Here is a 27251-nt window from a genome sequence, read left to right on the forward strand (position 1 = left end):
TCTACTTTTTCACACGAGGTATGAAGATGACTTTTTGGTCCTGAGAAAGAATATGGCCATCAAATAAGAACTCTGTTGCTTTATGAAGCAAGACTACATGGGATTTACCACAAATATGGGGAAATGTGAACCCACATTTGGACTCTTGCTATGCCCATCTATTAGGATAATTGCTTTGTTCTTGATGATGTTGTTCATCTATATACAAACAAATGGAAAAACTTTACAAGAATTATACATGGGTATTTTCTATTGTGCAAATATATCGTTAACAGGCAAAATTGTGGGGAAAATGATTGAGTAAGAATAGAAAGTGATTCAGACTGGGCTTTGGGAAAACTAGAGATCCTAGCACTTAACCAAATAATGCCCATCTCATTATCTAACAGTCATGTGTGTGATTTTTGCTAACTAAATTACAGTCTCTCTTAAGGAAAGACTGTGTCTTATTCTTCATTTTACTTTCTGTGATACCCTGGTACAGTGTAAGACCCAGTAGAGGATTCATACAATTGTTTTTGCATTAAAACACCTACTTACAACTAACCTGGATCTTAGTTCCTGCTAAGTTATATGTTCTAAAAACACCCCTGTATATCTGTCTTGTTTGGCCTCTAAAATGACCATGTGCAGTATCAGACAATTCCCATATAAATGAAGTTATCCTCTTGTTCTGCAAGGCTCAGACCAATGCCAGTTTTTCCAGAAGCTTTTCCAGGCTCCTCACATTGGGTTAGAGACTTTCTCTGTGTTCTGCACATACTGAATTTGAGGCACTTACCATTTTAAAATTGGTTTATTAGTCTGTCTTCCTCAGGCTTATGAACTCCTTAAGGGCAGGGATCATATCTTTCTATTGTCTGTACCCACAGCCCCTACCCCTGGGCCTATTACTGCATAATAGATGTTCCATAGACAAGTACATGCAAGATTGAGCCTCACAGTCCTTTTCTAAACTAGCAATTCAGTCATAAGTGGAACCTACTCATTTGCATATGGAAGCATTTATTTTAAAAATGGCCCAACTACCCCTGCACAAATTTGGAGTCACTAAAAGCCATTAGTTTTGATTTAAACAAAATGTTGGGGCAATTCCTGAAGTGGGAACCACAGAAATCAAATCCAAGTCCTCAATTTGACCGTATGTTGGGGTATTACATATTTGTATCTCTATTGACTTCCTTCATCTAGAAGGCATGGGAGACCCTCACATTTGTGTGTAAGGGAGTGACTGAAAAAATGAGAAGTCAATATCCTTTCCATAAGGTATAAACATGAAGTTATTTATTCGGTTCACATGGGCAGCTGCTATGTAAAAGGCCTGTTTGACTTCAGGGTAGTCCCTGGGTGGCACAAATGGTCAAGCTTAAGCACTAGGCTACTAGCTGAAAGGTTGGTGGTTCAAACCCACCCAGAGCCACCTCAGAAGACAGGCCTAGTGATCTGCTTCCAAAAGCTCACAGCCTTGAAAACCGAATGGAGTAGTTCTACTTTGCTCACATGGGGTCCCCAGGAGTCGGGATCAACTTTATGACAACTAACAATAACAAAAAGTCATAAGAGTGCTTGAAAAGACTACATTTTTTTCTCTCCCTTTCTCTCATCCACAGGCTGGTCTGTCAGCTTCTGTGGTTTTCTAATCCTTGTCATGCCACATTGCTGATGGCGGAACCGCTCTGAGTGCTTGAAATATTCTCTTTTCTTTCTGTTTTTAGTGTCTTACAAGGCATTGCATATTTATAAAAGTACCTTCTAATGGCCCCATTGTTTGGTTCTCTTGTTAAAAGCTATGAGTCATTTGATAACTATATTATCGTGGCTCTATTCCAAAGTATCTGGCTGTTACCTGTAAATTGTCAAAATGGTTTCCTGAATTCGTTTATGGTTCTGGCCTTTGGCCTAAAAAACCAGTTGCTGTCCAGTAGATTGAGACTCATGGTGACTGCATGTATGTCAGACTTCATAGGGCCTTCAGTGACTATGACCTTTCAGAAGTAGCTCACCTGGCCTTTCTTTGAAGGCACCTCTGGGTAGATTCAAACCACCAACCTTTCAGTTAGTAACTGAGTGCTTAACTCTTGTGCCACCCAGGCAATCGGATGTTTGTCCTATATGTCATAATATCACTATAAAATTTTAGTTTTTATTATAAGTAAGATGCTTATTTCTACATCCAATCTCTTGGCATTGACTCGACGGCAATGGGTTTTTTTTTTTTTTTAATCATCATAACTGTATTTTTCAGAAGCATGGAAATGAGATACGTGCTACAGAGTTGTTTTGGTACAGTTTGCTGTGGCTCAGTTTCTGAATTATAACTCGTAAACCAAATGAAATACAGTTTTATTTGAGGCAGATCTGCAAGTGGGAGAATGACTATTAATTCTGTAATTCCAAAATAACTAATGTACTTGGTCTGAAGCCAGGTACACTGTGAGTTCTGGATTTAAGTGCTCATGTGGGAAATACAGAGAGAGGCTTTAACGTATGGATTCTCAGAAGAAAATGCAACTGTTCCATGCGAGAAATATTGAGTTATTCTTAGTACTTTTTAATGTGTGGTTGACTATATATTTTTGAGTAGTGCCATTTTTAACACTTGGCAATTCTAGCCAAAGATCTTCATTTCCTGGGGTAATTTTAATAATTCACCTATTCATATTGCAAGCATTTAGTGGGGATTGATGGCACAGCCCTGTATTTGATTTGATGAGAAACGCAAGGCAAGTAAGAGCAAATCGGTCTTCATTGAATTTATGATATTGTTACAAAATAAAACTGATGCACGCAAGTGTGTGTGTGTGTGTGCATGTGCGCACACATGTGACAAGTAGAAACCAAAATAAAAAAATACATATAGGCTCTGTAGTATGCTAAGATGTAGGCTAGATAGAGGTTTTGCAGTGCCTGCCTTCGGAGAGCTCATAACCTGGTGGTGTGGGCAAGATAGACATGAGGTGACCCCAACACAGGGTGATGTGGGTAATAATCGAGGGATGAACCGACTACCTGTTTCATTACGAGAGCACTGTGACATAGCTACAGTTTCTGCCTGTGAGAGCTAGGGGGGACTTCAGAGAAATATGGGAGTCTGAGGAGATTCTTGAAAGAAAGTGAGGCCAGGTTGGGTTGTGCACACACACATGCACACACTGAGGGCAAAGAAGGGAAGAGATTCATGTGCAATAAGAAAAGACATCTTTGAGGAGATGAGTTACATCCTACAAGAAGGATATATATTACCATTATAAATATTTATAATTTATATTATTTGATACATATATGTCAAAGAGAAAAAATGGGAAGACAGCTCGGCAGGAAAACGTCACAGATGAAGGTACAAGAGCTGGAAATATGTACAAATAAGGAGGCCTGCCCACTTAAATGGGGGTCATTTTATTAAAAAGAGATAAAATTAGGTGAATTCAGGGATGAACAGCATCTGACTGAAGAGTTAAGTCAAATGAGAAATAAATAAAAGAAGTTTAAAAAAGTAAAACATTATGTGCTAGGAGTCCCCGGGTGGTTCCAACGGTTAATGCCCTCAGCTGCTAACTGAGAGGTTGGAGGCTTGAGTCTACCTGGAAATGCCTCAGAAGAAAGGCCTGGCTATCTACTTCAAAAAATCAGCCATTGAAAATTCCAAGGAATACAGTTCTATTCTGACATGCATAGAGTAGCCATGAATCAGAATTGACTTGATGGCAACTGGTTAGTTATTCACAAGCCAGGGTAAGCAGCATAGTGTATTGGTGAAAAGCAGAATATTGACTTCATCACTTTCTGGCTGTGTGACTTTGGGAAATTTATTTAGCCTCTCTGTGCATTAGTAGTCTCATCTATACCAAAATCAAACCAAACCCATTGTCACTGAGTTGATTTCAACTCATAGCAATCCTATTAGGACAGAGTAGAAATGTCGTCTTTTTGGTTAGTAGCCAAGCTCTTAACCATTGTGCCACCAGGGCACCAGCCTCATCTATAAAAAGGTGGAAATAATAGTTCTACATCATATGGTGGTTATGTGGTTTAAATGGGTCCATATTTTGTAAAGCAAGCATATGTATATAGAACAAGCCTGGCACATCCGTACATTTATTTATACATAATAAATTTAAAATAAAACAATACTCACCAAGTAATAGAAAACTATTATGGGTTATTAAGCAGGGGGAGTATAATAAAAATAAAATGTGAGACAGATTATCTTGGTTATAATACACAGGGTAGATTTGAATGAGGAGAAGTTCAGGAGGCTAGAAGACTAGCTGGGACAGACTTCATCGATAGATGAATAAAGACAGTTAATGCCTGGAGTAGGGTAGAGAAAGACTAGGAGTTTCTGACTAGAAGATAATTCAAAGAAAGAAAGAGCTGTTAGAAATTTGGGGGGCAGGCCTGGGGATGTAAGAAGTTAAAGCCAGAGATGACTCTAATGTTGTTTTGAGAGACTGCGCAAAGAGTTGTGCCATAGACAACAAATGGGAGAAGTTATGCATGGATGGACCTCAAAGCTCAGTCAATGAAATCTACCGCACTTAGCCTGCATTTGCTCAAATCATAACAATCATTAGCTAGAATTTCATCTTCCTTTGTGCTTTTGTGCAATTCTTTTGCCATCTGTTCTCGGAACAATTCAGGATGTCAGTGCTCTCTGAACAGAAAGGAAATTCTTGTAAGAACAAATTTCTTATTTAAAAACATGTACTTCTCAAGCATTTAATCAAACAAATTAAAAGTAGGGTAAAGATAGGGAAGAACTTAACTTTCCAACTGTTTGGAATTCAGCGGAATAAAGCTGAAAATTTATCTCAGTTGGGATTTAAAAATAAACGCCACACAACTACAAAACAAAACAAAAAAACTAGGTCAAGAAATGGCCCTGAGGCAAAGTCTTAAATCTTCTAGGTCAACAGGTCAGTGTGCTTTAAAAACTGTAATTATAGTTCTTAATTTTTCAATGGGCTTACAGTGTCATGTTAGGGTTATTCACTCCCATACACCAGAGCCCATAATGTCACTTGAGGCATCCTTATGGCCTCTCCAGGTATTAAAGAAGCTTGATATGTTTTTGTTTCATTAATCTTTTCTCAGAGGCCAGTGATGAGTTCATCTGACTCTTTTCCATCAAGTTGGAAACTCTTTTCAATTAAAAGCTCATCTCTACAGATGGTATTAGCATTAGGCAAGGCCTGTTCTGTCTAAAACAACAAATATTGAGATATTTCAGGAATTACTTAATAAATCACTGAAAGTGGAATTGACTACAGCATTTCAGGGTTTTTTTTTTTTTTTCTTTTCTTTTTTAAGTGAGCAAAAGTTGAGCTGATGAGAACTTAGCCCATATGGTTTGTTGTCCCCAGAATGGATCAGTTTCATCATAGTGCCTGGGCAATTTCGCTACACATTAATGTGAAATATTATGAATGTTTTAACTAAGCTATCAACTGTGAAATATTTTATCCAAAACATTACAATTACAAAGGTGATAATAGAAACAGTTTAAACCAGGAGAGAATGCTCTGTTAAAGAGGATTAGAAAGACCATTTATTGAATAGTATGGATTTCTCCCAAGCCCCTGTGTGCAGAAAGCATGCAATGCGTGAATAATTCATCTAGAAATTCTATCGTGAAGTTGTATCAGTTTCCACAGTAAAACCTGGCCGTGGAGGAGGAAAATACATCAACATCTGTGACAAGCTCTATGAAGAGACAGTGGCAAAGCCTTTCAGGCACCAGGAGCAAAGCAAAATATAATAAATTCACTTAAGTGTCAAATTTGTGTCGGCTGAATAATGACACCATATGTCTGGGTTGTTATGTCACCATAGACTGCTCTGAAAAAAACACATGGCTTTATAAAAATGGCTGTCAGCTGGGGAAGAAACCTTGTTGGCTACTGCCTTCCTGTCAGAGAAAACAGAAGACTGCCCAATGAGTGCTGTGTCTGATGATCAGAAACTATTGTTTTCTTAAAAAATCAATTTGTCCGCATCTGGAGTCACCCTGCTGTTTGGGCTTGGGAGTGCAAAGTTGAAGAGGCTGTGCTAGTTGCCTTATCCTTTAAATGAGGCCTTTCCTGCATGGGTGCTGATGATACGCCTTGTCTTTCTAAAGCTCTCTGAGGGACTCTCCTCAAGGATCTTTTCTCATTAATCCTAACAGCATCCCCACGAGGAAATCTAGGACTCAGGTGTTGTTTTGCTCCAGGATAAACTGAGGCACAGAGAGGTTATGGTCACATTGGCCCTTCCGTGGCCCGTTCTGGCAGCAACCCAGAGTTCTTTGCTGCAGGCAGTTAGCATCCGGCCAGGCAGGCCAGACACTCTAAGAAGGATTTGCCTTTCTCTCCTGCCGCTCTGCTGGTGTGTACAGTGCTGGCCATACGCCCATCTCATGGCTACTTCCTCACTCTAGAGGTTCTTCCCCTTGGTCCAACAGCCACGTGAGTGGGGATTTTGCAGATTGCACAATGGGAAGCTGGTACGAGAGTTTTCATGCTTGGATGCAGGCAGACCCAATTATGGTGATTACGTTCAAGTCAACTGCTCTAAAAGCCTCGGGGCTCTGGAGAGTACATAGGCCCACCCATAGGCAAACAACAGCACTGGCTCAGGGCTCTCGGCCTGGATTTTCCATCACGAGCAGTCCAGTGGTACTCAGATTGTGGCAAAGATGAAGCATTTGGAATGCGTTATACTGAGCTTTGATCCCAAGGGCATAGGCAGGACCAAAAAAACTGTGTGAACTAATTTGTGGCTCAGCAGTAAAGGTGGACAGGTTGGCGGTTTTAACCTACCCAGTGGCTCTGCAGGAGAAAGACCTGGCAATCTGTTTCCATAAAGATTATAGTCTCGAAAACCCTATGGGGCAGTTCTACTCTGTCACGTGGGGTTTCTATGAGCTGAAAACCAGCTCTACAGTGTATAACAACATATTTATACATATTTATAGTTGCATGTAAGAGCATTCCCTTCAAAATTTAAAAACACCAAACTAACTCTTTTTTTTTTTTGAATATAGGTAGTTTTTATTGTGTTTGTATTGCTTTTTCTTAAAAAAAAAATTGTGGTAAAATATATAAAACAAAAATTGCCATTAAAAAATGTTTAAATGTACAATTCAGTGACATTAATTAAATTCACTTCAGCAACCATCACCACTATCGATTTCCAAACGTTTTTCGTCACCCAAAACAGAAACTCAGTACCCATTAAGCAATAACTCCCCATTCTCCTCTCCCCAACCCCTGGTAAGCATTAATAAACTTTTGTCTCTATGCCTTTGTCGCTTCTAGATATTCCATGTAAGTGGGATCATGCAGTATTCATCCTTTTGTGTCAGACATTTCACTTGGCATAATATTTCAAGATTCATCTACATTACAGTATGTATCAGGACTTCATTTCTCTTTATGGGTGACGTAAATGAACATTTAAACAATAATCATTTTGAGTGGTTCCCAAGAAAATTATACATATCTGAATCGCTTGGAGTGCTTTTCCATGTTTTTTATGTATGTATCTATGTCTATGAGCCCTGGTGGGGCAATGGTTCACTGCTTTGCTGCTAATCGAATGGTTGGTGGTTCAAACCCACCAGTGGCTCTGAGGGAGGAAAGACCTGGTGATTTGCTCCTGTAAAGATTACAGTCTAGGAAACCCTATGGGGCAGTTGTACTCTGTCCTACAGGGTTGCTATGGGATCAACTCAATGGCACACAACAACAGCAACATGTCTTTGCCTATGTCTCTGACTATGTCTCCATCTGTCTTTGTCTCCGTCTCTCTCTCTGTCTTTATATACCTATACCCCTAGAGACTCTGATTCAGTGGGCCTGGAGCCCAGCCTGGGAACAGAGATTTTAAAACTCCTCTGACCAGTCACTCTGCTGTGTAATGAATGATGATTCTTCAGAGGGCTGCGCCTGCCCTAGTTCTTCTACTCTTGCCACTTGGGAGAATAAAACATCAAATGCAAAGTTGTACAGATAAAAAAGAATTGTGGTTTCCTGACCAGACAGAGGTGTTTTCCAGTCAGCAGTGTAATGTAAAGTCACAGAGGAGATAATATAAATGCAACAGTTCTGACTGACTGACTGAAAAGTGAAGTTTAAGAAAATGCACACGAAGCCAGGATATTTCCGATCAATCCCCTCCCCACACCCTAGTCCTTCCCAGATTTTTGTAGAATAACCTAATTCTCTTTAATTCCCTTGAAACCAGTCCAAGAATGGAGGTTATGCAGACTAAAGATGCTGCATATTAAGAAGTGGAATCTATTTCTCCACTCCCTTGAACCTGGGCTGAGAACGTGACTGTTGTAATCAGCAGAATACAGGAGAAGTGATGCTGTGTCCCTTCTAGGCCTAAGCCTTTGGAAAGACTGGTTGCTTGTGCTTCAGTCTGGGGTTTTCCTCTCAAAGCCCAGCCACCATGTTGATGAGAAGCCCAAACCACGTGGAGAGGCCACATTTAGGCATTTTGTCCAATAATCTTGGTTAAACTCCTAGCCAAGAGCCAGTATCAACTGTCAGCTGTGTGAGTGAACTGCTTTGAGTGTTCCAGCCCAATGAAGCCCCCAGATGATTGCAGCCCAAGCCAATATCACATGGGGCAGAAGTATCACCCCACTGATCTCAGACAACCCACAGAATCACAAAAATTAACAAAATAGTAGTTGCTTAAGCTACTAAGTATTGGGGTGGTTTGTTATGCAACAGTAGATAACTGAAACAGAAGGTCAGTGTATTCCTTAGTCCATACTGGTCTGAAGGTGAAAAACTGGATCACAATTAGAATTTCAAAATAGTATTTTTGGCTGTACTTTCACTTACTTTGTGGGAACTTAGTCCTCCCATATCTTCCCCACATAATTTTTCTAAGGGGTGTCTGGGATACATGAGTTGGAAACCAGTCCTTTTGGCCACCATGTGACACTGGCAGTTTTTTTTAATTCTCACTCTGATGAAATCTCTGAGGTGATGTCTCATTTCCCCGCTGATACTAAGTGTAGTAGCCTGGACCACAATGTCTCTGAATCCACGACTGCTATTGACAGCCATGATGACTGTGCTAAGGTTGTGGATGACCAAGGTGAAGCCCTGAGATCTATATCAGGGTGCCATCTCCATTGCTCACGAGGCTGCTGGTAGCATTGCAGCTTTGTGTTTGAAAGATCCCATGAGGATTCTAGGAAACAGTTCATTATTATAATATCCTTATACTTAAGTAATAAATGTTTGTACAATTGAACTAAGGAGTTGAGTCATACCATTCATATATCTTATTAATTTCTTGGTGAGGGAGGATTAAAAAAGATGTAAATTAAGAATGCTGCAGGTGTTGCTGGATGGTGCGAATGGTTAATACATTTGGCTGCCAACTGGAAGGTTGGCAGTTCAAATTCACCTACAGGCACTTGGAAAAAAGGACCTGGTGACCTACTTCCAAAAAATTAGCCATTGAAAACTCTGTGGAGCACAGCTCTACTGTGACACACATGAGGTCGCTATTAGTCGGAACTGACTCAACAGCAACTAGTTTCTATGTGTTGCTAAAGTTGAAACACTGAGTCTGCCAAGAACCTGACCAGACAAATTGTTATAACAGGGTCCAGTTAGGGACACTTCTCAATCAGGTTTTCCTCAGCAGAAATTTATGCTTTACATGAGTGAGCTAAAATATTTGACTTGCTTTCTATTGTTTAAACAATACCAGTAGACAATGAAAGATTTTTCTCTTTAGATTTCAACAATAATCTTAACAATGTCCCAGCCTAACAACTAGGAAATATTTAAGAAACAAAGGCTTGAAATCCAGAAGGAAACAGGTTTTAGTGTCTAAGGTACTAATTAAATCGAGTTTGGTACCTTATTTATTACAACCATATCTGGGAAATAGTTATATGTACTCACTTCCTTTTTCTCTCATCTAAAGGAACTGTGTCTTCTTCTTGGACTAAAGTTGAAACAAATGTAAGGAAAAGTAATTGAAGTATAGGATCATTGGTTAAAAATATGAGGATATACGCAAATTTATTGATAGGAAAATGGGAGAACAAGAGAGAATGAGTAAACATTGGGCAAGAGGGTCAAGATAGAGTTGTCTTCTGAGATTATGTTGCAGAACAGATCAACTCTCTTGTACGTGTTTTTGGAAGAGTGGAATAGAGGAGAAAGCCTGTGTTTCCTGGGCAGCCAGGCATCAAGAGATTAATGAGAAAATGAAGGAGACCTTTCTGCCTGAAACAGAACGCTCTTTGAAGTTCTCCTTGAAGATACTAAGAGAAACAAGAGCAGAAAAGGATTCTACTAGCTGATTAGGCTACTTCCTACAGTAATACAGTGATTGGACAATGATTAATCCCCTGTGACATTGATGCATTGTCAGTGGCATGAAATATCTTAGAAAAATTAAAAGCAAGTCAGAAAGAACTGAAAAATGAACTTTTTTTTTTAACTTCAATTAAAAAAATAATTTTTGGGCCCACCTTCAGAAAGTCAAAAACTAATGCTGGAGAATTAGTGCTAAATATTTTTAAAAGTAAACTGTTTGAGTTCCTCTGAGTTGTATTAAACTTGGTAATTTTCATAATACAGTATGAATAGGCCCTCTCTTAGTTAACTTGGCTACTTTTCCTCATAATGAACATCTGGTTAAATTCTTATGTACAAATGTAAAGGAATTACATTTTTTGGAGATACAGTTCTAGGAGTCCACTTGACACTTGGAACTCTCTTTACCTGCCAAAAGATGCTCTGATAACTTTCAAAACTTGAGACTTGCTTTGTCAGACACATTGGCAATAGGCCTACATTTGAGGAGTAGGCCTTTTAGAAGTAGGACCCCTTAGCCAATTTGGAAGATCATGAATTTTTGTTGGAACAATGAAGTTGAGTTCTAAACCCTTTTACCACATGTTATAAATATTAACAATGAAGGTAATGTGGGTGGTGGAGACTTTTTTGAAATGGTGATTTCAATATTGGCTGAGATAATAATAAAGTCATTCACTGAGAAGCAGTACAGGAGGTTATTTTAGTTTTACATTTGCTTTATTTTTAATAAAGGAAAAAGAACAAGAAACAACTTCAGAATAGTAATCAAGTTTATGGAGGCAATACTAATGGGCTAGGCCAAATTGCACAACTATTTATAGTTTGAAAATTTGAGGAAGAACATTGGTGAGTAGTCAAGAAGACAGGCTCTGTAGCAGATTGCCTGGGTTTAAACAAAGCTCTGCCACTTACAAGCTGAGTGAACTTAAGGCATATAGAAGGTAAGCACCTTGCCCATTATCTTTTTTTCTTTAATGTGTGCTCGGCTGCTAACTGAAATGGTAGAGGCTCGAGTCTACCCAGAGATACCTTGGAAGAAAAGCCTAGTGATCTACTTTCAAAAAATCAGCCACTGAAAACCCCATGGAACACAATTCTACTATGACACACATGGAGATTTGTCATGGATTGAATTGTGTCCCCCCAAAATGTTTGTCAGCTGAGCTGGGCCATGATTCTCAGTGTTGTGTGACTGCCCACAATTTTATGTGATTGTTCACCATTTTGTGTGATTTTCCTATATGTTGTAAATCCTGTCACTATAATGTAATAAGGTTTATTAGCAGCAGTTATATTGGTGAGGTCTACAAGATTAGATAGTGTCTTAAGCCAATCTCTTTTGAGATGTAAAAGAGAGAAGCAAGCAGAAAGACATGGGGACCTCTTACCACCAAAAAAGCTGCACTAGGATCAGGGTGCATCCTTTGGGCCTGAGGTTCCTGTGCTGAGATGCTTCCAGACCAAGGGAAGACTGATGACAAGGACCTTCCTCCAGAGGCAACAGACAGAGAAAGCCTTCCCCCGGAGCCAGCACCCTGAATTCTGACTTGTAGCCTACTGGACTGTGAGGGAATAAACTTCTCTTTGTTAAAGCCATCCACTTGTTGTATTTCTGTTATAGCAGCACTAGATGACTAAGACAAATTGCCATGAGTCATAACTGACCAGACAGAAACTGATTTAATGCTGGTTAGGGTTAATAATAGTATTTAGCTCATGAAATAGATATAAGGACTTGTTTTAGCTCTTGGCACACTAGTTGGGGTGAAACAGTAAGTGCTCAATAAATATTAGCTGTTGGTATCAGTATGACTGAAGAGAAAAAATTGCTCATGAACAAATTCATTCATTTGAGGAGAAAAAGAAAAATAATTTATTATTTGGTTGTATTCTTTAGTTTCTTTTAGGTCCTTGGGAAGAGGGTAGAGAATTGAGTGAATTTCTACAATTATCAATGCAATCAAGGTGCATTGGTAATTACTGGTGATTAGAATGTGAAAGTTGGAAATGAAGAAGAAGGATCAGTAGTTGGAAAATATGGCCTTGATTATAGAAACCACACTGGAGATTGTGTGATAGAATTTTGCAAGACCAATGACTTATATTCATTGTAGATAACCTTTTTCAACAACATAAATGGCAACTATACATGTGAATCCTCACTGGATGGAAAACACAGGAAAAAAATCAACTACATCTGTAGAAAAAGACAACAGAAAAACTCAATATCATCAGTCAGAACAAGACCAGGGGATGGCTGCAGAACAGACCGTCAATTGCTCATATGCAACGTCAAGTTGAAGCTGAAAAAATTAAAACAAGTCCACGAGAGCTAAAAAATGACCTTGAGTGTATCCCACCTAAATCTGGAGATCATCTCAAGAATAGATTTGACACATCGAACACTAGTGACCGAAGACAGGATGAGTTGTGGGATGACACCAAGGACATCATACATGAAGAAAGCAAAAGGTTATTAAAAAGACAGGAAAGAAAGGAAAGACAAAAATGGATGACAGAAGAGACTCTGAAATTCGCTCTTGAATGTAGAGTAGCTAAAGCAAATGGAAGAAATGATGAAGTAAAAGAGCTGAACAGAATATTTCAAAAGGCAGCTTGAGAAGACAAAGTATTATAGTGAAATTTGCAAAGACCTAGAGTAAGAAAATCAAAAGGGAAGAACACTTAGCATTTCTCAAGCTGAAAGAACTGAAGTCAAGCTTCGGGTTGCAATTTTGAAGGATTTTGTAAGCAAAATATTGAACGACACAGGAAGCATCAAAAGAAGATGGAAGGAATACACACAGTCACTCTACCAACAAGAATTGGTTGACATTCAACTGTTTTAGGAGGTACCATATGATCAAGAACCGATGACATTGAAGGAAGAAGTCCAAGCTGCCCTGGTAAAAAACGAGGCTCCAGGAACTGACGGAATACAAATTGAGATATCTCAACAAATGGATGCATCACTGGAGGTGCTCACTTGTCTATGCCAAGAATTTTGAAAGACAGCTACCTGGCCATCAGATTGGGTGAGATCCTTATTTGTGCCCATTCCAAAGGTGATCCAATGGAGTGTGGAAATTATAGAACAGTATCATTAATATCACACACAAGTAAAATTTTGCTGAAGATCATTAAAAAATGGTTGCTGCAGTACATTGACAAAGAACTGCTAAAAATTCAAGCCAGATTTAAAAGTGAATATGGAATGAGGGCTTTATTGCTGATGTCAGATGGATCTTGGCTGAAAGCAGAGAATACCAGAGAGACGTTTACCTGTGTTTTATTGACTATGCAAAGGCATTCGACTGTGTGGATCATAACAAATTATGGATAACATTGTGTGAAGAATGGGAATTCCAGAACACTTAATTGTGCTTATGTGGAACCTGTACATGGGCCAAGAGGCAGTCATTCAAACAGAACAAGGGGATAGTATGTGGTTTAAACCTAAGAAAGGTATGCATTAGGGTTGTATCCTTTCACCATACTTATTCAATCTGTATGCTGAGCAAATAATCAGAGAAGCTAGATTATATGAAGAAGAATGCAGTGTCTGGATTGACGGAAGACTCATTAACAATCTGTGATTTGCAGATAATACAACCTTGCTTGCTGAAAGTAAAGAGGACTTGAAGTCCTTACTGATGAAGATCAAAGATTAGAGCCTTCACTACATCTCAACGTAAAGAATACAAAAATCCTCACAACTGGACCAGTAAGTAACATTATGTTAAATGGAGAAAAGATTGAAGTTGTCAAGTGTCTTAGTCATCTAGTGCTGCTATATCAGAAATACCATAGGTGGATGGCTTTAACAAAGAGAAGTTTATTCTCTTACAGTTCAGTAGGCTAGAAGTCCAAATTCAGGGCACCGGCTCCAGAGGAAGGCTCTCTCTCTCTGGCAGTTCTGAAGGAAGGCCCTTGTGATACATCAGTCTTCCCTTGGTCTGGAAGCATCTCAGCACAGGAACCTCAGGTCCAAAGGATGCACCCTGCTCCTAGTGCAGCTTTCTTGGTGGTATGAGGTCCACATGTCTCTCTACTCAATTCTCTCTTTTATAGCTCAAAAGAGATTGGCTTAAGACACTACCTAATCTTGTAGGCCTCATCAATATAACTGCCGCTAATCCATCTTATTACCTCATCCTGTTCCCATTTAGGATTTACAACATATAGGGAAATCACATCAGAAGATAAAATGATAGACAGTCATACAATCATACAAGGGAATCATGACCTAGCCAAGTAGACAGATATTTGGGGGGGACACAATTCAGTTCATGACATCAGGGATTTCTTCATTTTACTTGGATCCACAATCAACACCCATGGAAGCAGCAGTCAAGAGATTGAAAGATTCATTGCATAAGATGCTCCTGACTCAAGCCATGGTGTTTTCAGTCTCCTCATATGCGTGTGAAAGTTAGACAATGAATAAGGAAGACTGAACAAGAATTGATGCCTTTGAACTATGGTGTTGGCGAAGAATATTGACTGTATCATGGCCCTCCAGAAGAATGAATACATCTGTCTTGGAAGAAGTACAGTCAGAGTGCTCTTTAGAAGTGAGGATGGCAAGACTTCCTCTCATGTACTTTGGACATGTTATCAGGAGGGACCTAGGGAAGGACATCTTGCTTGGTAAGGTAGAAGGTCAGTGAAAAAGAGGAAGACCCTAGACGAGTTGAGGTGACATGGTGGCTGCAATGATGGGCTCAAACATAGCAACAATTGTGAGGATAGCACAGAACTGGTCAGTGTTTCATCCTGTTGTACATAGGGTCGCTATGAGTCAGCACTGACTCAATGGCCCCTAACAACAACAGGAACACGCACAGGACTTGAATAAATTATTCCTTAAATGAGAATCCTATCATCCTTAAAATGTTGGCTAGTGGTCAACTCCTTTTACATCACTCTTCGAATATTCAGATACTGGGCTGGAATACCTCTTTTGCCTTGGTGGACATGGAGAACCCTCTACTATCCCCTTCATTTCATTATTGAATTCAAAATCATTTTGGTGAGAAATACGTTCCATCAGGGCAAGAAGCATTTGTGGCCACACAGTATCTTGCCTCTACCACTTAGTTGGTCTCGTGGGAACACGGCACACAGCAGCCAGGCAGGTCTAAAGGTCCACAGCAGAATGCAGTCCCAAATTTGGAAGCATGGTCAAAAAATGTCACCTTCTGAAGGTGAATGTAACAGCTGAGGTCCTGTGAGATTCACCTAATCTCAGCTGCTATTATGACATTCCTGGTGCAGCATTATTGAAGAAGATACTTGATTTCTGCTGTATATATACAAAGAGATTACACACTGTAGGTGAGCTATAATCTGCAGAAGAATGCCGTCTGGGTGAAGTCTAATTTGTACGTTGGCCTATGAAGAAGCTGTTGTGTTTTTACACTGCCATTTAGGGGAGATCTTACAAATTTAAAGTCCCTGGGTTTTCTCTCTGAGTCTTGTCAAATCATCAGGGCATTTTGTTTTTTCAGGAAAAAGAAAATGCAATTTACTCAATATGTATAGAGCACACATTTAAAGTGATTACTGCCTTATCATTGAGGGATGGTAGTGATTTACCTGAACTCTAGAAAAAGATTGGGAGGCTAATTTATCAGTGTGTTTGCATTCACAAATGACCCTCCCTCCTGTCGCCTTTGAGAAGTATTCCTGAAAACGGAGACGGGTAGAACAGGTCATCACCACTTGGTGGTACTTCACATTAGCATTGCATCCCATATAGTGACGCTGCACTCGCCAAGCTGCCTTTTAAATGTAATTTAGATTCCCTTGTTACTTTTCCTCTAGAGGAAAGAATGATCTCATCACACTAAAGAGCCATTCTGAGCCTTTGGGAAAGATATTTATCACTGTGAATTAATAAATTGGCGTTTTGAATCAGTCTCATGGGTAGCTGGCTAATTTCAGTCTCTAGAAGCTGATCACCCTAGGTTAACTGAAAAAAAACCACCAGTGGCTTGAACGTACAGATCTGGACCAAGGGTGAACTAACGTGGTCCTGCTCAAGACACAGTCCAGAAAGGCGGACTATCTGGGATTCTTGGCATTTCCCTCCTTGATGTTGCTTATCGGCAGCAAGGGTCTAGAAGATCAGAGAAATTAGGGGTTCTCCTTCTTCTACCCTCCATCTGCAGACACAGATATTACCACTCTTTCATTAGGCTGGTCAGTGTTCTCATTCTTCATAAGCTGGAATCAAGTGGGAAGAAAGTAATTAGACTGACAAAGGAATTTGTGAGTATAACAACCGAGATCCTGTGAGATTTACCTAATCTCAGCTCCACTTATGACATCACTCTTGCAACATCATCGGAGAAGCTGCTTGATTTGTGCTGGATTTCCTTGGTCCCAATCCAATTCCATTAAAAACCAAAGATGGATTTTTATTCCTTACATCTCAAATTCTTGGCTACGCTCCAGAGAAGTAAACTATCAAAAAGCAGTCACTGTGTTTAAGGTCTGTCTCTGTTAGTGGGATGCCATAAGGCTCATTGATAAAGAAACATGCTGGTAGCCATGGAAAAGTAGAAGCCTATGAGAATGGAAACCCTGGTGATGTAGTGGTTAAGTGCTATGGCCACTAACCAAAAGGTTGGCAGCTTGAATTCGCCAGGCACTCCTTCGAAACTCTATGGGGCAGTTCTACTCTGTCCTATAGGGTCACTGTGAGTCGGAATTGACGGCACTGGCTTTGTTTTTTTTTTATAATGAGAATATGGCTAATAATTAAACTCACTCTCATCCCCATGTCATATGTTACTTCATATTTTGAATTTTAATATGGTTATAAAAACTCCTATCCTAGAAGAAATAAACCAACTGCCAAAGTCATCAGGGCCCAAATAATACAAAATTTTGATTGGACACATCCTGTTTGTTCTTTTAAAATCTAAAGAAAATATCAAATCTTTTTGCTTTTTCTGTTTGTCTTAATTCATGAGAAATACTGTCGAAGAAAATCCAAATATCTTTTGAGAACCAGTTTTAAACGAGTAATATGTTTCTATGCTTTGGAGGGGGGGAAAAAAAAGAAAAGCCAATGAAAACGAAACCTGGGAGTGTCAGCCTTTGCTAAGAGGAGCTGCCCTCTGCTTTACCTGCGGAAAACAGGAGCAAAGCCTTCTGAGTCAACCCTGAAGAGGCCCTGAGGCACCAAACCTACCTTCTCAGAAACCACTAAGGTGGTGATATCTTTCCACTGACACTGCTTTCACCTTTGCCAGAAATGTAAAGAAGATGAGCTACCTCATAAACTCCTGGCTACTTTTGCTCCCCTGAAGTCACAAGCTCTTTGTTGAACTATTCTTTTTGAACCCTGGGAAAAATATATCAAAGTGATTCAGCCTGCCAAAATTTTGTGCACTTAGGAACTGGCCCCATGACAAACGCCTGCAGAGAAGAGAAAAGATTTTTGTGTTTCTTAGTGTTATTCTCTCCCTTGAGATGTTTCCAGAGACTTGAAAGGAGGGCTGTGCGGAGGGCTGATTAAACTTGCTCATATTAAAATTGAAAGTCTGTGTGAACGGCCCACTCTCACTGCCTCCACTCCTGCCCAGCAGCCCAGGTAACTGGGATCACTTATCACAGAAATTAGAGCTGGAAAATATCACTCCAGCCCTCTTATCCTTTTACCTGGCAAGAGGAGAATTGTTCCTTGTGGTATCCATTGTTTAGTCTTGTTGAATTTTAAAACACGCTTCAGGAGGAGGGAGCCCCAAATTTCCTTTGGGAGATCTCTCAGTAGACGAAAACTTGGGAAACTCGCTCTGCTAATAAGTTGAAGATTTCTTTTGGTTCAGCTCATCCCATTATTTTGAGACAGTCCTTGCCTCCTCTTGTGCTTTGTGGTCTTAAGAAATTATTCAGTTCTCTAGTTTCTCCACATCTAAAGAGGGAAATTGTATCATCATTAAAATACTGTTTGGAAAAGGCTAGAGTGCTGGGGCTATAGAAAGTGTTTAAACCACCCGCTCCATGAGTAGTTACATGTGGTCTCATCATTTTTTCAGAAAACCCTAGTTTTCCCCAAATCTAACAAAAACATTTACAAATGTTAAAATTGCCTTACCCAGTTGTAGAGATGCTGTGCCCAGAGCCTGGAGAACAAGCTGGGCCCTGCACATAATGGGATCAGCTGACATGAGTCTTTGACCAAATTGTGGAGGTCAGTAATGTTTTTAGTGAGTGTTTACCTCCACTTTGGAGGCTACTTCTGCTTCAAGAGTACCCAAGACTCTGGGTGTTGTAGACATGTGCCTGCAACTCTCCTGGCTAGTGCTCTTATCTTCATTCATCATCCTTACAATAGTCACCTTGGAAACCATTTGCTAAACCAAATGAAAGTGCTGAGCTATTGGCTGGGCACCCCTCCTCACGACCACCACAAGGCTTTTCTATTTAATAGTGAATACTGTCTTTAAACTGAAGGAGCACTTTTCCAGCTTCACAGCTCCAGATGCCTGGAACAGAATTGGCAATTGGAGAACTTCTTTTTTTTCCTTTGTGGAGGTGTTAAGAGGTGCTTATCAGAACCCTGCAATGGTATGCCATAATAAATAATAGACAACATTCGAAACTCAGGAGATATGTTTATTTAATTTAATCTTCACTTCTACTCCATGTGGACAGGTAGATTATCATTCCTATTTACCTAGCTAAACAAACTAAGTCTTGGGAGTTTAAGTAACTTGTCCAACATCATACAGTAAGAGATGAAATTGGGTTTGTGCTTATATAGTCTGACTCCAAAATCTATGCCCCTAAATCTCTATGTAGTTTTAGAAATGGTAATAGCAGCAAGACTAATCATAACAGCAATATTTATTGAGGGCTTATGTGCCAGGCATTATGATAAGTCCTTCACATGTGTGGTCCTATTTAATTCTTAGAGTCATCCCATGAGGTAGGTAGTTATATATATATACACACACATATGTATAGATGGCACAGGGAGGCGAAGCATCTCATTTAAGTTTACGTAACTAGAAAGTTGCAGAACTATGCATCCAAACCCAGGCAGGCCGACTCTGGGGTCTGCGCTCTTCCCATACCCCTTTCTTCCTCAATGATGCCACCTTTATCCCCAAAGAGACAGAGATGCCGATGTCATAGGGGCTGTTTTGAGCTGCAGACTCTCATTCATTGCTTTAGACACTGTTCCACTCATAACTGACCACAGAACTCCTATACTTGTACTTGCTGAGGCAGAGTTGGCACCTGATGATAGGCAACAAGATGATAGTGTGGTGTTCCAGTCTTATCCATCGATTCCCAGTACCGTCTGGCCCATCATCCTATGCTCTCTTATGAAATTTCATATATTCCAGGTAGAACCAAAATTACTTCCTCTTAGTTTATTGTCTACAACTATATACACAAAACAATGAAAGTCAACCAAATGCTGTCCTTCAAAAGGTCCTCTGAATTGAGACCACATAAAAAATGCTAAAGAAGAGTATTTTGTTTTTTTCGAGAGAGATAGGCAGAGTGGGATATTCCAGCCTGAAAGTCAGTAGGATATAGATGACAAGGGACTGGGCCTGGGAAGCCACCCAGAAGAGCTTTGACCTGAGGGAAGAAAGGACCAGGCAAGTGACAAAAAGCTTAACCATTAGTTGGGAAGGAAATCTCCTCGCCTCCAAAAAAAAAAAAAAAAAAACCCGCTGCTGTCAAGTCGATTCCAACTCATAGCAACCCTATAGGACAGAGTAGAACTGTCCCATAGAGTTCCAAGGTGCACCTGGTGGATTTGAACTGCTGACTCTTTGGTTAGCAGCTGTAGCTCTTAACCACTACCCCACCAGGGTTTCCTAGTTGGGAAGAGGGGATGACAATTCTGGGTCTGGCCTGGTGTGTTTAAGTGACTGTGAGTAAAAGTTGAAAGAACTCTTCTACTCATAGGTGTATAATGGGCACAAGCATCACCGCTTGATTTCTCACTCTTAGAGAGGAAAGAGGTCTTCTTCCTCACGTCCCTGTTTCCCAGACATTTAGCATTCCTGGATTTATGGTGTTCTCTGGCACAAGTAATTGATTCAGGGATTACCACTCAATCTAACTGGAACCAGTCCCTGGTCTTTTACAAAAGCAACTGGGAGGAAGGAGGGTTTATTTCCTCAGGGATTTAAATTGGGGAGGGGAGGATATAGCCTCTTGTTGCTGGTAGCCATCTTGTCATCACCACCACCGCCCCCCCAAAAAAAACCCACTGCCGTCAAGTTGATTCCAACTCATAGCAACCCGATAGTACAGAGTAGAACTGCCCCATAGAGTTTCTAGAACGCCTGGTGGATTCAAACTGTTGACCTTCTGGTTAGCAGTCGTAGCTCTTAACCACTATGCCACCAGGGTTTCCCTCTTGTCATCACAGAAGCTGGCAAATGAAGCCAACACAGGAGACCACAGATCTGACAAACAGAAAAAACATCTCTGGAGTCCCTCCTGCTTAAAGCAGTCTGATTTGGGGTTTCCACAGTGAGGTTGGTAGTGAATTGGGTCATTTTCAGTTAGTTTTGCCAAGGAAGACCTTCTGAACATCTGGAAGGCTATAACACCATTTTCCAGGGGTGGGATGATTTCTGTTTTCTAACACCTTTTTTTTTTTTCTAAAGAAACACTTATTTCTTTGTTAATAGGAAAATATTATGTATGCAATTTCAACATTTTCCAAACTGCGAGACATTCAGCTGATGACTCCGCTTCTTTGTCTCCAGCCACTCCGTCTTTTGGGTGTAAACCATACAGTTCCCCTTCTTAGCTCACAGGGTGACTTGTGAGAGAGCTCGTAGACATGCTATTGCAGTATGTGTACCTCATGTCTTCCTCCTATAAGGTAAGCTTTAGTCTCCTTTCCAGCAAATTGGTTTAGCATCTTTCCTAACCCATGTTTCCAGGTTCTCTAATCTTGAGAGGTCAATTGCAGGGGTATTTGTCAAATCAAACAATAAATTTGTTGTGATACCTACAAACTGGGAGATGATTATAACTAATAGCTTCCAGAAGCAAGATGGTGTTCCCCCAAGAGTGTGGAGTGTGCAAACAGGTTTCTTTTCCTTGTATATTTACTTTCTGCACCAACACACATCATTCACAGGAGAAGTAAAACGGGAAGCTTTATTTGATTGAATAAAAGCCCCTCAGGTAGGCTAGAGCCTCCACTTAAACCTAAGTCATATTTGTCCTGTATCTGGCTGCTGTACTTCTGGGTAAGAGCAAGACTTGTGCATGGAGGGGGGTGGAGAGGATAAGGGGAAACATGGGTCCCTTAAATTGACTGAATTTACTAGCTACTCTGAATTGGCTTCCTGTATTTCATCTTAGGAAAAAAATTCAGAGCAAGTGACAAAAAGGTACTTCTGGCTTTTTGAATACCCTCAGGGGGGAAAGTTTCTAACCTTTCAAAAAGTCTTTCAAATGGAAGCCTTAAGGGAACAAGCACTTCCCACAAAAAATCTGCTTTTAATGTTAGCGGCATGTGGACTAAATAAGGTGCATCTTTCCATTTTCTTTGGATCAAAAGATGAACAATGCTACTGAAATCAGACAGGCCTATCCTACTAAAAATGGAATTCTTTTTTTCTTTTTCAGTTCTAAAAGTAGGGAGAGTTGGGGTTGCTCCACATCTATTGGTCAATGTGTAGTTAGATAGCAGTAGAAATTGGAAGAATGGAGTGTATTTCTTTAAACAGATGTTTGCTTCTCTCTTCCTTTGTGTCTTCCACATGGGTCATCCATATACTATTGAGTAATCATATTCTATTAAGTAATGCACTAATATATTTTGCTTCCAAGATTGGTAACTTCATAACATATTCTGTTATTTTACTATGAATTTTGAAACATAACTTCAAACTTAAAATTTGAGAGATAAAAGTACAAAGAATAGTATATGAACCACCATATACCCATAAAAAATAATCGAGATTTAATATGTTTTGCTTCATGTATTGAAGTATTTTAATTACAGACCTATAACATTTCGCTCCTGAGTATATCCAAAATAATTTTTCTTCTGTGATAACACTATTCTCATTCCAGCTATAAAAACTAATAATATCAAATAAACGTAAGTGATATATAGTTTTTTAATTTTATGTAATATGAAAAATATTTCACATGTTGAATTTTTAAGTTTATACCCCAAACCAACTAAAAATGTATACCATTGTCATTAGACAATAGTTTGCCTTTTATGTTTCATAAACCTTGAGACCACATTATGGAACGGAGCATTTCTTATGTTCAGTCTTAAGCAGTTTCAATGAAAAGCTTATTGAATGGATCTGTATCAGTTTTGTGGGTTTTTTTTTCCTCCCACATTCTTTAATATAATGTTTTCTTGTTCAGAGTACATGTGGCTTTGGCACCATGAATAATCATTTATTCCTTTATGTACTTTTTGGTAGGACCTGATGGCTTCCTGTGAGAACAGCTGAATCTCCTCTCATGCCATGTTCCTGGTGCACATGGGAATGGATGACATATTAAGCTCTTTCTATTCTATGGGGTTTAAGTCACTAATGTGCTAGATGGTCAAGTATAAGAATTACAACATTAGACTTTCATAGAAGGTCTCTCAAAGGACCTTGTTAGAAGCCGTGTGTTTTTACACTGTGAATGCCTTATAAGGACAGCTATGAAAATGTTAACCAATACAAAAGGTCATTTTGAACACTAGGAAAGAGTACCAGAAATCAAGTAAAGGATATGCATTGAATTCTAGTTTGACTTCAAACTAGCTGTATGACCTTGAGTAAGCCAACTGAGTTTTCTGAGCCTCAGTTTATCCATTCATTAAATGGAACAAATCACAAATTTACAGGGATTAAACAAGATATCAAAAAATCATTTTGAAAAGTGTAATGCTCTTTATTGGCATAATATGATGGGGTGTAAGAAAAGATGCACCTTCTGGATGGTGGTACATTTTCTATTTTGACCAATGGAAGAACAGGAGAATGGGTTTACTTTGTAGGAGGAGGAAAGTAGGTTAGGCATAATGTAGCATGTAGGAAAAAAACATTGGTCTGGAATGAGAGAGTTAACCTTTTAATCTTGCTTCAGTCATCTCCTGTCTGTGTGATCTTGGGCAATTCATGGAAGATTAAGCCTTTTGGGGGAGCTTAAACCTGTTGCCATTGAGTTGATTCCAACTCATAACAACCCAAAGGACAGAGCAGAACTGCCCCATCGAGTTTCCAAAGAGTGCCTGTTGGATTTGAACTGCTGATCTTTTGGTTAGCAGCCGTAGCACTTAACCATTATGCCACCAGGGTTTCCTTGGGGGGTCTTAATTACCTAATTTCTAAAACAAAGAGGTTTTAACAAAATGTTTCTCAAAGTCTTTCTTCCACTCCTATGATACATGATGTATGTACATATATATATAAATAAAAAACAAACCCATTGCTGTCGAGTCCATTCCAACTCATAACAACCCTATAGGACAGAGTAGAACTGCCACATAGAGTTTCCAAGGACTGCCTGGTGGATTCAAACTGCTAACCTTTTGGTTAGCAGCCATAGCTCTTAACCATCATGCCAACAGGATTTCCATATATATATATTTATATTTATACACACACACACATATATATACATATATACATACAACAGAACACTTATGTATATACATGTATATACATACAACAGAACACTTGAGAACTACCTGTATTTATGGAGATATGTACATTTTAAATTATGCTGAACTTCATCTGTCATGAATAGTAAGTGCTATCTACCTGGGAAGTGAAAAAAAAATCTGCTAATTTCTCTCTGGAGTTCCCTACAGCCTACAGGTTTTCTGGTACCTGGAGCCTTGGTGGCGCAGTGGTTAAGAGTTTGTCTGCTAACCAAAAGGTCAGCAGTTCGAATCCACCAGCCACTCCTTGGAAACCCTGTGGGGCAATTTTCCTCTGTCCTATAGGGTCACTATGAGTTAGAATCCACTTGACAGCAACAGCTTTGGGTTTTGGTCTTTATTTTGAACTGTTTGTAGATAGAGAGAATGTATATTTTTAATTCAATAGACACATGCTCTGGTGAGACCTTTGTCTCAAGTAAAAGTAAGGTAAACCTCACTGTATACTTTGAGAAAATGTTTTGCTTATTTTGAGTCTGGCCTTGTTACAGCAATCTTGAAAAAAAAAAAGTTATACATACTGCAGTGGGTTGAATAGTGGTCCCTCAAAAGATATGTCCATCCATACCTTTGGTATCACCTTATTTGGAAAAAAAATACTTTGCAGATGTAATTAAGTGAAGGATATTGAGATGAGATTATCCTGGAATCGGGTGAGACCTAAATCCAGTGACAAATTTTCTTACCAGAGAAAGGCAGAGGGAGAACTGAGGCACACAAAGCAGAGGACTAAGTGAAGATGGAGGCAGAGACTGGAGTGATGCAGCCACAAGCCAAGGAGCCACCAGAAGCTGGAAAAGACAAGGGAGGACTCACTCCTAGAGCACAGCCCTGCCAACACCTTGATTTCAGACTTCAGGCATCTAGATCTTGAGAGAATAAATTTCTGTTGTTTTATGCCACTTCGTGGTAATCTGTTGCTGCAATCCTAGGAAATTAATACACGTACTCCTTTTCTTCTTTCATTATAAACCTTTTTCCCACTGGATACATTAACTAGATTTAAATGATTTTAAACTATTGCAGAAAAGTAGGCATATTTCTAGAGTTAAATACCTAAGTTATAGGTGCTTATGGCATTGAAGGGTTAATAGCTATCAGCATGCCAATATGTTTTTAGTTTCTTATTGAGAGGAGTTTTCTGGGTTGTCAGAGAAGTACTTATAAAAATTCTCAACAGTACCTCAATATCAGCAGAGGATTTTCTAAAGAGAAGCCTTTTCCTGACAATAATGAATGATTCTCCCTTAATCTTAAGTAACCAAAAAAAGAAAAAAAACAAACCCAGCACCGTCGAGTCGATTCTGACTCATGGCGACCCTATAGGACAGAGTAGAACTGCCCCATAGAGTTTCCAAGGAGTGCTTGGCGGATCCAAACTGCCGACCCTTTCTTTGGTTAGCAGCCGTAGCACTTAACCATTACACCACCAGGGTTTCCAATCTTAAGTAAAAGTGGACCTAAATGAGGAAGGTCTGCATGTCCATGATTATCACCCCGACAATATTTAATGTCAGATAGGATCATTCCATGACAGAAGAGAGTGGGAAATTATATGTACACATAAATGTGTAGATGTATGCATGTATGTGCATGTGTGTGGTATGTGTATATGCATGTATATGTTTAAATGCTTATTAATAAAGAGGGTTAAACCCATTGCTGTCCCATAGCAACCCTACAGGACAGAGTAGAACTGCCCCACAGGGTTTCCAAGGAGTGGCTGGTGGATTTGAACTGCCAACATTTTGGTTAGCAGCCAAACGCTTAACCACTGTGGGTTAAGAGGGTTAATATACTTCATCACCTTGCTTCTTATGATGAAGTCAGTGAAAAGTCTCTGAGAAAGCTCTTTTTTCAGAAAATGCCATGGGCCACATTGATGTAAGCGGACATAAATGAAATAAAGTGTTGCTATATTTTTTTTATAGTTGCCAGAAAAGTTCTCATTTCTCTCACAGATCTAAGATTCATCCAGTTAATACGAAGACAGGATTCTGTTCCTTTATTTTGTTCCCTACAAAGTACTTATTACCTATCTGGAACTTTGTAATCTTCACCATGCAGTTCTGTGAGTCACACAGCTGAGAATCGTTCTGTTTACTTATATACAGTTGCCTAATGTGCGTTAGAACTCATATATAATTACAGTCAATGTGTGTTTCTAAAGATAAACTTGTGGTAAGCTTGGGCTCTTCTGCTGCTACAAAAATGTTCACATGAAGGAAAAAAAAGTTTCTTTTGACAATATTTAAATCCTTTTTCAACCAGAGAAAAATTTATTTACGTTCACCTTTAAAATACACCTTGATGAGGATGCAGACAGACGCCGAACATTGCTAAAGGCTATTTCCTGGCTTGGGAATTGGATTGAGCTGGCTGACTGAACAGTTCAGTGACATGGATTTAGAAGGACTGCACTTCCCTCAGACAAGAGGAATCATGAGATAAGCTCTGGAAGCAAGTCAAGGATTTTTGTGGTGAAACTTATGTGGTCCCACTGAGCAGGAGAACTTGTAGGCAGTCTTTTTTTTTTTTTTAATTGATTTTGAAATTGAGGTTTACGAACCACAAAGATTGCCTGCAGATGTTAACAGTCCTCTTTAGGTGTTAATTGGCAAAAAGGTAATTTAATTGGCAAAAAGCTAAATTAGCACAGAGATGTAGAAGAAGGATGACATCAGGCCAACAGACAGCTAAAGAATTTTCTTGCACAAGGTTACTTCCCTTTTCAGAGAAAAATATTTTTTTGGCAGTTAGAGAATTCTTTTTCTAATAGCACATTCTCGTTTTTGAAATTATTAGCAGAAGGCTTGAGGTGGCAGTGCAGCCACATGAGGCTCTAGCCCCGTTTGGGGCCACCTCCCACATTCCCGTAGTTTGAGAAATAACTCTTTGCCTGAAAAAATTGGGAGGAAGCCCAGTTCTGGCCACGGAGGGCGCTGACAGCGCTTTGAAGGGAATGGCACCTGCCCTTGGCGCCTGGCCTGAGGCAACATGGCGCTGAAGCTTCAGCGCTGAGTCTGGCGGCGTGGGCTGGAGTTTTCCAGTTGCGTGGGAGAACTCGGTCCTTACGCAACGACTTTCGCTAGTACATGTTTTGGGTTTTGCCCATATATGCAACTCCAAACCCAAAAATGTAAGGCTCATTTGTGGTTACTAGGATGGAACCTGATGGAAAATTTGAGCAAAAGCACAAAAAATTCATGTTAAAAAAAAAAAAAATCCTTTGG

The 27251-nt window shown here is 39.6% G+C and overlaps 1 long non-coding RNA gene across 4 annotated transcripts; it reads left to right on the top strand.

The window, feature by feature from the left end:
* The first annotated feature begins 5292 nt into the window (after positions 1-5292).
* On the top strand, positions 5293-27251 carry LOC111750060 (uncharacterized). 4 transcript variants are annotated; one of them, XR_010317779.1, is made up of 5 exons: positions 5293-11281; positions 12238-13805; positions 13944-14064; positions 21014-21210; positions 22784-27251. It is a non-coding gene; the product is annotated as an uncharacterized LOC111750060 (long non-coding RNA). The 4 variants fall into 4 exon arrangements; XR_010317780.1 differs by lacking the exon at positions 12238-13805 and adding an exon at positions 18452-18543 and having other exon boundaries at positions 11175-11281; XR_010317778.1 differs by lacking the exon at positions 12238-13805 and having other exon boundaries at positions 11175-11281.

The sequence above is a fragment of the Loxodonta africana genome, chromosome 14 (genome assembly GCF_030014295.1).
Source record: "Loxodonta africana isolate mLoxAfr1 chromosome 14, mLoxAfr1.hap2, whole genome shotgun sequence".
Classification (NCBI taxonomy): domain Eukaryota; kingdom Metazoa; phylum Chordata; class Mammalia; order Proboscidea; family Elephantidae; genus Loxodonta; species Loxodonta africana.